We start from the raw sequence: 8198 nt of genomic DNA on the forward strand, positions 1-8198 counted from the left end.
TCTTGGGGGGTTATTAATTAACAGTATCCCAAAGAGGAGACACACTCAATCCAAATTCGTCAAATATTTCCTAAGTGACCTGTATAATTTTTTCCCAGATGCTGACACAGGATCTGGAGGTACGAAAATGAACAATACATTCTATCTGCCCTTAGGATGTCCATAGTTATGTAAAGGAAACCGACTGTTCACGGTCTTAGAAAAGAAAAGAAAATACAAGGTGATATATACCAACAATATTATGTGCAACGAATTTTACAGAGACTGTATTTAGCAAGTCAGAAAGTCAAGAAATCTTCAAAGAAAAACTTAAATATGTTTTTAATTGATAACTGACAAATAAAAGTTTTATAGCCATCAGTCTGAGCATAGGCATGCCAGAGCATTGACAAGGCCCCGAAGGGTATTCAGGGACCTACCAGTGTTTTGATATTTCTAATGCACAGGGGCTGAAGGCCCATCTCAAGATTCATTTTTTTTTTTTTTTTTTTTGGCACACTAAAAACATTACCTGGTTGGAAATTAGTCATTGAAGGTATGTGACCTTGACAGGGAGAAGAGAGGACTGTGATCGGATAATCCTTTCAGAGAGCACACCCAGGCAGCAGTGTAGATGAAAAGACCTTAGGAAGGGAGGGAGAATGAAAGCAGATGAGTTAGCATCTGCTGCAATGCTAAGGTGACAGCTGACCAGTGTTTGAACTAAAGCAATGAAAGTGCAGAAGAAGAGAGCAGAAAATTTGAAATCAATTTAAGAAATTAAAGTGACAGGACTTGGTGATTAATTGGCTATTGGGGTAGATTATAAAGGGAAGAGAAATTCTAGAGGGACTCTTGGGTATTTTCTATACAGCATTAAGTGAGGAATTGCCTTCTACTGCTAGAAACAAAACACCAGAAATAACAGTGGCTAAAATAAGTAGCAGCTCGTTTCTCTCTTCAGTGAGGCTGGTGTGAAGGTAAGCACCCTAGGACTAGACAGTGGCAACACAGGGCAGGTGGAGACCTAGGCTCCTTTGATCTGCTGCTCTACCACCTGTTGTTGTTCTTCTCCATTAGATGTTCCATTGTCCAAAGAATCGATAGAGCGCGATTATTATTTTCCTATGCCAGGCAGAGAGCAGGAAGTGAAAGGATTAAAATGAGCACAGCTTAGCCTTTTCCCTCCCTTTTAAAAGTCCCACAGAATTCCTACCTAACAACTTGAGTATATATCCCTTTGACCAGAACTTAGCAACATGGTCACATCCCCACAGCATGAAGTGTTGTATTTTATCTGAGCACTCAGCCACTCTGAATACTTAGTGCTGGGCTACTAAACAGGAAACAGATATTGGATAGACAACCAGTCTTTTATGAGCATCTTGTAACCAACAAGAAAACGCATAGTGAAAGAAAATTAGGTGTGAGATAGAGAATAGGGAACAGGAGCTAATGCGTTTACTTTCGGATATTTTGAATATAGTACACTGTTGGTCTTAAGGAGCATACAGTCAATATCAGTCAGGTGTTCCAAGTGTCCAATGGAAAACCCAACTCTCAGTTTAAAAGGAGAAGCAGAGTTAGCTATATTGTCTTCAGAGTCATCTATAGTATGAAAATACTAAACAAAAGTCAAGAATTCCTGCTCTCATCAAGAGTATTAAAGCTGAAGACAGACATAAATCGTGATAATGGAGTCGGGTATAATAACCACATTCGAGTACATTATTACACCTCCCCAGAAGATTTTTTTTCTTAATTTGAAGTGTCATAAGGAATATGTAAAATATTCTCATACAAACTGGGCTGAGGTCAGTCATGGCTTCTGTTCTTAGGAAGGTATCATAACCATGATCTTGAGTGAAACAGGATGACTCTGGATCTTTTTTAAGTTGCACTATTGCTCTAGATTAATGAGAAACAGATACTCTCTCTATGTTGTCTTATCTAAGTAGAAATCTCTGAAGTGCTTCCTACCAAGCTCTAGGCAATGGACTGAAGAAAAGTAAGGTCTAAAAGGATCTATGTTATCTGATAAATATGACTCAACTCATGTCCTTTCATCAATCATCATGGAAATGAAAATAAATAGCCTATTACCTTGACATCCACATTCTTGTCAGAAACTTTTTCAAATCTATGGCAGGTAACAACAAAGCAGAGTTCTGTCCCTGGGATGTGTGGGAATTCCTGGGTTTTTAAATATCCTACCATTTCAAAGAGTCAAAGCACTCTTTCTTTTAAGTTGCATAGATGAATATGTTATATATTTACCTTTGTATCTTATGAAAGACCAAGCCTAGAACTATAGAGATGATATTTCCAGTGCAAACTTTAAGACATGTGCCTAAAAACAGGTTAGTTGGGTGTGTTCTTTATGGCATATTAAGCTTTGTATTATTTGAAAATTTTATAATAAAAATGATTTCATGTATTACATGTTAATTGTTTTGATAAACAATTTCATTAGACTAAATACAGTTTTGTTCCTTTTATAATAAGCCCTAATTTTCAAGTACATTTTTTATACCTTGCTTATTTTCTATAAACAATACTGGTATAATGGGTCTCAGATATAAAGGTCAACACTTGTTTAGGCTGGTTCCTAGATTAACATCATTTAGTTTCTTAAAAAGGTTTGGATTTTTCTGCAAGCTAAGTTGGTCTTGGCTTATCACATTTTGGAACTATAAGGAATGTTAATTTTAAAGTATTTTGTTTCTCCAGAAATGATACCTCTCTGTGTTAGGATTAAAATTCAGTAGTGTTAAGTTATTGACCCTAGGCCTAGTGCTAATTTTCAGTCATCATTTAACTAGTGTCTGTGGATGAGTCAGTAAAAGAATATGTGTGTGTGTGTGTGTGTGTGTGTGTGTGTGTGTGTGTGTGTGTGTGTTTAAATCCTGTAACTGGGGAATTCAGAACATAATGACACTTTTCCAGTTATAAAAGATAAATGTATTCCTTGCTTACTTTCTATTCCGTTTACTGTTGACTTTAATAATACTGAACAAACTGGTTATCCTTTAAAACATCAGTATAATCCTCTCATACTGGTAACTGGGTTTCATCAATCTTTTTAATAATATAATCTCTTTGGTAACATCATACTCTAAGCCTTAACGATGCATTATTTAAAGAATTAAATAGAATCCCTCTGTAAAATCCCCGATATAATGTGTAACAGTAGTGTGCTCTAATCACTATATAATTTCCCCCGTAAGTAAATTCTTTCTAATCCTCAGGACCACATTTCTAAATCCTTAGAACTGTGCCTTCGGGAAAGGGATACTTTATTCCTTATTAAAAAGCTTTTCAAGAGCTTTTCCTCAAACAGATGATCAAGCTAAATAAAACAGAAAAGGTTAAAAGAAAAATATTTTAGTATACTCATCAGCTATGAGTTCATGTGTTTTTCCTTTAGAAAATTTCGGTTGAAAAATTTTTTTCACATTCTCAAGTACATAGTTATCTTCACAAAATTTATTAAAAATAAGCCTAGATGATAATACAATAAGTCTCAAAGTTCAGTACAATTTTAAAGCTCAACTTAATAGAGTGCTTAGTTTAACTGTGTTGATTAATTCCATGCCCCCTTTGGGTTCAAACCTTGTGATTAAAATTATTTATCAGACATTTTACTGCTCTCTTTTCATATAAAGAAAAATAAAATATTAAACATAATTGTTTTTCTTAACTGATTAAGGACTTCATTGTATCACTACGCTATAGCTCGTGTGGTCACTTTCCTGGGGTAGCACTCCACACACGTAGATGAAGAAGATGCAAAAAAGAGACAGGTAAACTGTCATTTCATCTATAAAAGCCTGTAATTCTTTTTTAAAATAAATTCTTGTGTGAATTTGTTCCTTTTACTTTTGTCCCTTTGACCTAAAATTAAAGCTAAAAACATTTTCATAGAGTTCCTTGGTCACGGAGTTTGAGGACATTGATGTATATGACTGCAAATGAAATAATGGCTTAGACTTTCTCTATCTACAGTTTCAGAGAAATCACATGCCTGGATTAAAGGGAACATGTCTGTTCATCTTCTGCTGAGTTTTATCTTAATGATTGCTTGTTGGCTTCACTAGGATTGAATGTTAATGAGATTTGTTGCCATATTTCTGCATTATTTCCGCCGCTATTTAAGATTCATCACCCTTCAGGTAGCTGTACCTGTGGTTTCTATATTTCAAGCCTTTAATGAAGTTATCAGAAAGATAACAGCTAACCACTTGATTTTGAATGTCCAGAGTTCTGTCCTGCCATATGGAAAAGAGTCAAGGAGAAATTCGCTGGTCACATGTAATAACATACTATACTGCAGATAAGGGAAAAATCCGTCTGCTAAATCCAAAACCTTTACACAAAAGATAGCTCCAGGAAGGTCTCATTTGCTAAATGAGAAAGCAACCCAAGAACAACTGAGAGCTGAGCATAGCCCTTGGATTTCACTGCAACATTTTTTTATACTGTCTGTGCTACTATAACTGGAAGTGAGAACTATCAGGGTTTAGAATTCTCCCCGACAGATGCCTTTCTGACATCCATGTTCATACCACCTGATCTACACACTTCTGCTTCTGTTGCTGCAATCCTTACAAACAGCTTTCAAACAATCTTTCACCAGGCCTCAAATATGGTGTCTTAAAATATTTTGAACAAAAAAAGGCATCATGTTTTACTTTTATTTTCATTTGAAAATAAAGCATCATTTTGGAGTCATTTGGGGTAAATGGTTCCAGGGTCTTTTTGTTTCTTTAGTTATATATAGGTATATATGTATATATATATGTGTGTGTGTGTGTGTGTGTGTGTATACACACACACACATATATATTTTTATATATTTTTATTTTATATTTTATATATATATTTTTTTTTTTTCCAGAGACTTCCAGTTCTTTTCAATCAATTACTCCTCCAATTATGAGCTTCCTCATTACAAGATCATCACAAGGGAAAACTATCTGACCCTGTTAGGGTCCACGAATTCAAGATAGGGAACACCATATCAAGTAAATAAAAGATGATGTGTCAGGCTATTTTTCATGCATAAGGAGTACAAATTTTAAGACTTTTCTGAATGAAACCATAGACATGAGAAGATGAAATCAGTTTCCTTTCTGAGCCGAGTCAGTAATCATGTAATCAAGCAGTTTTCATATTGTTAATTCATGCCTGAAAGAAAACAACGCCTTGGCAGAACACTGTGCGTTGGGTATACAGTGAGACTGTGCAGACGTTTTCTGACAGCTAATCAAAAGAGCAAATCTAAGGCTTTTTAGGTATTAAACATTTCTAACTTCTCTCCCAGGGCATTGAAAGAAGAAAGTAGAGTCATTAAACAACAAATATTTGAAGTTAGAGTTGATGAAAATGTCAAGGATTTTAAGTGGCTTCTGATGTGTTTTTCAAGTTGGGATTTTAATTTTATTTAACACTGAACTTTCCCCCTTCCTAAATCTTCAATGACTGACTAAATAAATTTGAAATAAAAGAATAATTACCATATTTGAAAATGTAAAAGACTGTTAATTAAAACTCTGAAGGTCTGTAATAAGGCAAGATATTAATTATAAGCAAGCTTAATATTAAAATATAATTGCAATAAACTAGCAAATTGTGAATGTAAATACAAAATACAAATCTCTTTTCATGCAAAGGCTTGATCTAATCAGTCATGTTTTTAAGATGGATATTTGCTGTGAATGGCCCTACAGTTGTATAATGACTTTCCTTTACTTACTAATAAACATTTAGAATGTTTCTGTTATCTCAGAAAGTAACAAGAGTGGAGTTACAGATTTTATTTTTTCAAACATGGTTTTTTAAATTTTATTTTTTAATTTTTTATATGGCTCTCTGCGGGACCCAGGCTCTGAGATCTGTAGAATTGATATAATCCTGGGTCATCTCAAATATAATGCTGTACTTACAGGCTAAGGATGGAAACAAGACAACAGAAGAGATTTATATACCTTTGACCCCCGTTATTTAATGGAATTGATTGGACTGCAGTGCGATGGGAAGAGGCAAGAGTGAAATGACACTAGAGAATATTTTGTAATACTGAGGCTTTAAAAATCTTTCCCTGCTTTTCCTTCATGGAATAGAAATTAACATGTAGTCAAGGAAAACTCTGAAGAGTCTTCAAACCTCCTTGACCTTTTCTGGTCTATAATATCTTGCAACTCCAAGCAGCCATAGCTACATGGGAGATGACCCCATACAGAGAAGCGAAAACAGCAAGAGACAGAAATTATGAGCAATTATTGCAAGATGTCCCGGAGACAATCTTGACCCCACCTATTATCGTGGGGGTTGTCTAAGAGGAATGCCCAACTACCTCAGGGGCATTACCTGAATAGTCAGGCATGCTTGTCAGAGAAAATGAGAGTTTTCAGGATACCATAACAAATATCTTCCTACTTCTTAGTTGCCCCAACTAGATACTCCCTCTCTACACCCCTCTAGCAAAACAAGCCACCAAATAAAACTAGAGAAAGGATACACTTCCTTTTCCTCTTTTGAAAAGAATGATACTTTCACAGAAACCCCCATAATATTTAACAGGTACTTACGTGACACTAACAGAACTGCAGAATTTTCTTTGTGAAAAGATTAAAGATTAAAAAAGGAGTAGGGAAAAAAAGGCTGAACCTATCACCTTAAACTGACCAGATCCATCTGGCTGCTCAACAGTTGGTAGCCCCTCGAGACTGGAGTTGAGAGTACACACCGTCTAGCATCTGGTTATCAGGTGGTCTGTTAAAATGAAGAGTAAGTTCACACAAAATTTGCCAAATGAACCACATATCCCAACAGAAAGATACAAAAACAGCCAAACAACACATTTTTGCACACTTGGGAGATGAATGTATTCTCTGTCCTCTGGCCCCCTGATGAGGCCCTTGGCTGAGAAATTCATTCAAAGGTGAGAGCAAATCCATCTGACAGAAAAATCAGTCTGGTTTTTAGCTGAATTTGACCACACAGTCCTGTTTGTAACACAGACCCTGGACTACGTAGAGTTCTAGACATCGCGTGCTACTCTAAAGGTGTTCCGCACCTGGGCATACGGGATATTTACATATTGTTCATGCCAGGGTTGTGCTGCCATTCTGGCAAACCCCCTATCTTGAGTGTCACTAAAATTCACCAATTTCCAACTGTCTTTATGTTGATGTTCCCTCTGGTGCATATTTAGTTATTTGAAACCCCTTGATGGTGAAGCCATGTGCTTCAGTGCTTCAAACACTACCTCAAGTGTGAATTAGAGTCAATTTAACCCACACATTATTCTACTTTTTTGCCACAGTACCTTAAAACAAGTTACCAGTATAATATTTATGCCAAGATTCCATAGTACAGAAGAAGGGAAACTTATTCTGAGGAATCAAATGAAATAAATCAAAAGAAGGAAGAAAATTTATAATATGCAACATATAATATCAGGGATATTCAAGGGTAAATTAAATCTATCAAAGAGAATAATCTGAGATCAAGAAAGAGTGCCTCAGGGGTGCCTGGGTGGCTCAGTGGGTTAAAGCCTCTGCCTTCGGCTCAGGTCATGATCTCAGGGTCGTGGGATCGAGCCCCACATCGGGCTCTCTGCTCAGCGGGGAGCCTGCTTCCTCCTCTCTATCTGCCTGCTTCTCTGCCTACTTGCGATCTCTGTCTGTCAAATAAATAAATAAAATCTTTAAAAAAAAAAAAAAAGAAAGAGTGCCTCATTAAAAAATAAAATTATTGAATTTAAATGCACAATGGAGACCATGAAAAACGGATAATATGGAAAATTAAGCCCATGAATTAGAAGGACAATTGAAAGAAAACTCCCAGAACACAGCAGAAAAGGGGAAGAGATAAATAAAAGGGAAAAAAAGAAATAAAAGACCTGAGGGATTCAAAATACCTGTAACATAAAATTCAGAACACGAGAACAGAGTAGTTTTTACTATTTAGGAAATCCAAAATTGCCAACTGAATATTTGCTCAACAACTATTCATGCTTATAATTAAACTCAAGAAGTCTAATTTTAATGCAGAATTTTGGGCACCTGGATGGCTCAGTCAGTTGAGTGTCCAACTTTTGATTTGGCTCAGGTCATGACTGTGAGATTGAGACCCTCGAGGGGCTCTGTGAAGTGGGGAGTCTCTTGGGTACTCTCTCTCCCTCTCCCGCTACCCCTCCCCTGCTTGCTCTCTAT

Source organism: Martes martes (assembly GCF_963455335.1).
Source record: "Martes martes genome assembly, chromosome: 11".
Classification (NCBI taxonomy): Eukaryota; Metazoa; Chordata; class Mammalia; order Carnivora; family Mustelidae; genus Martes; species Martes martes.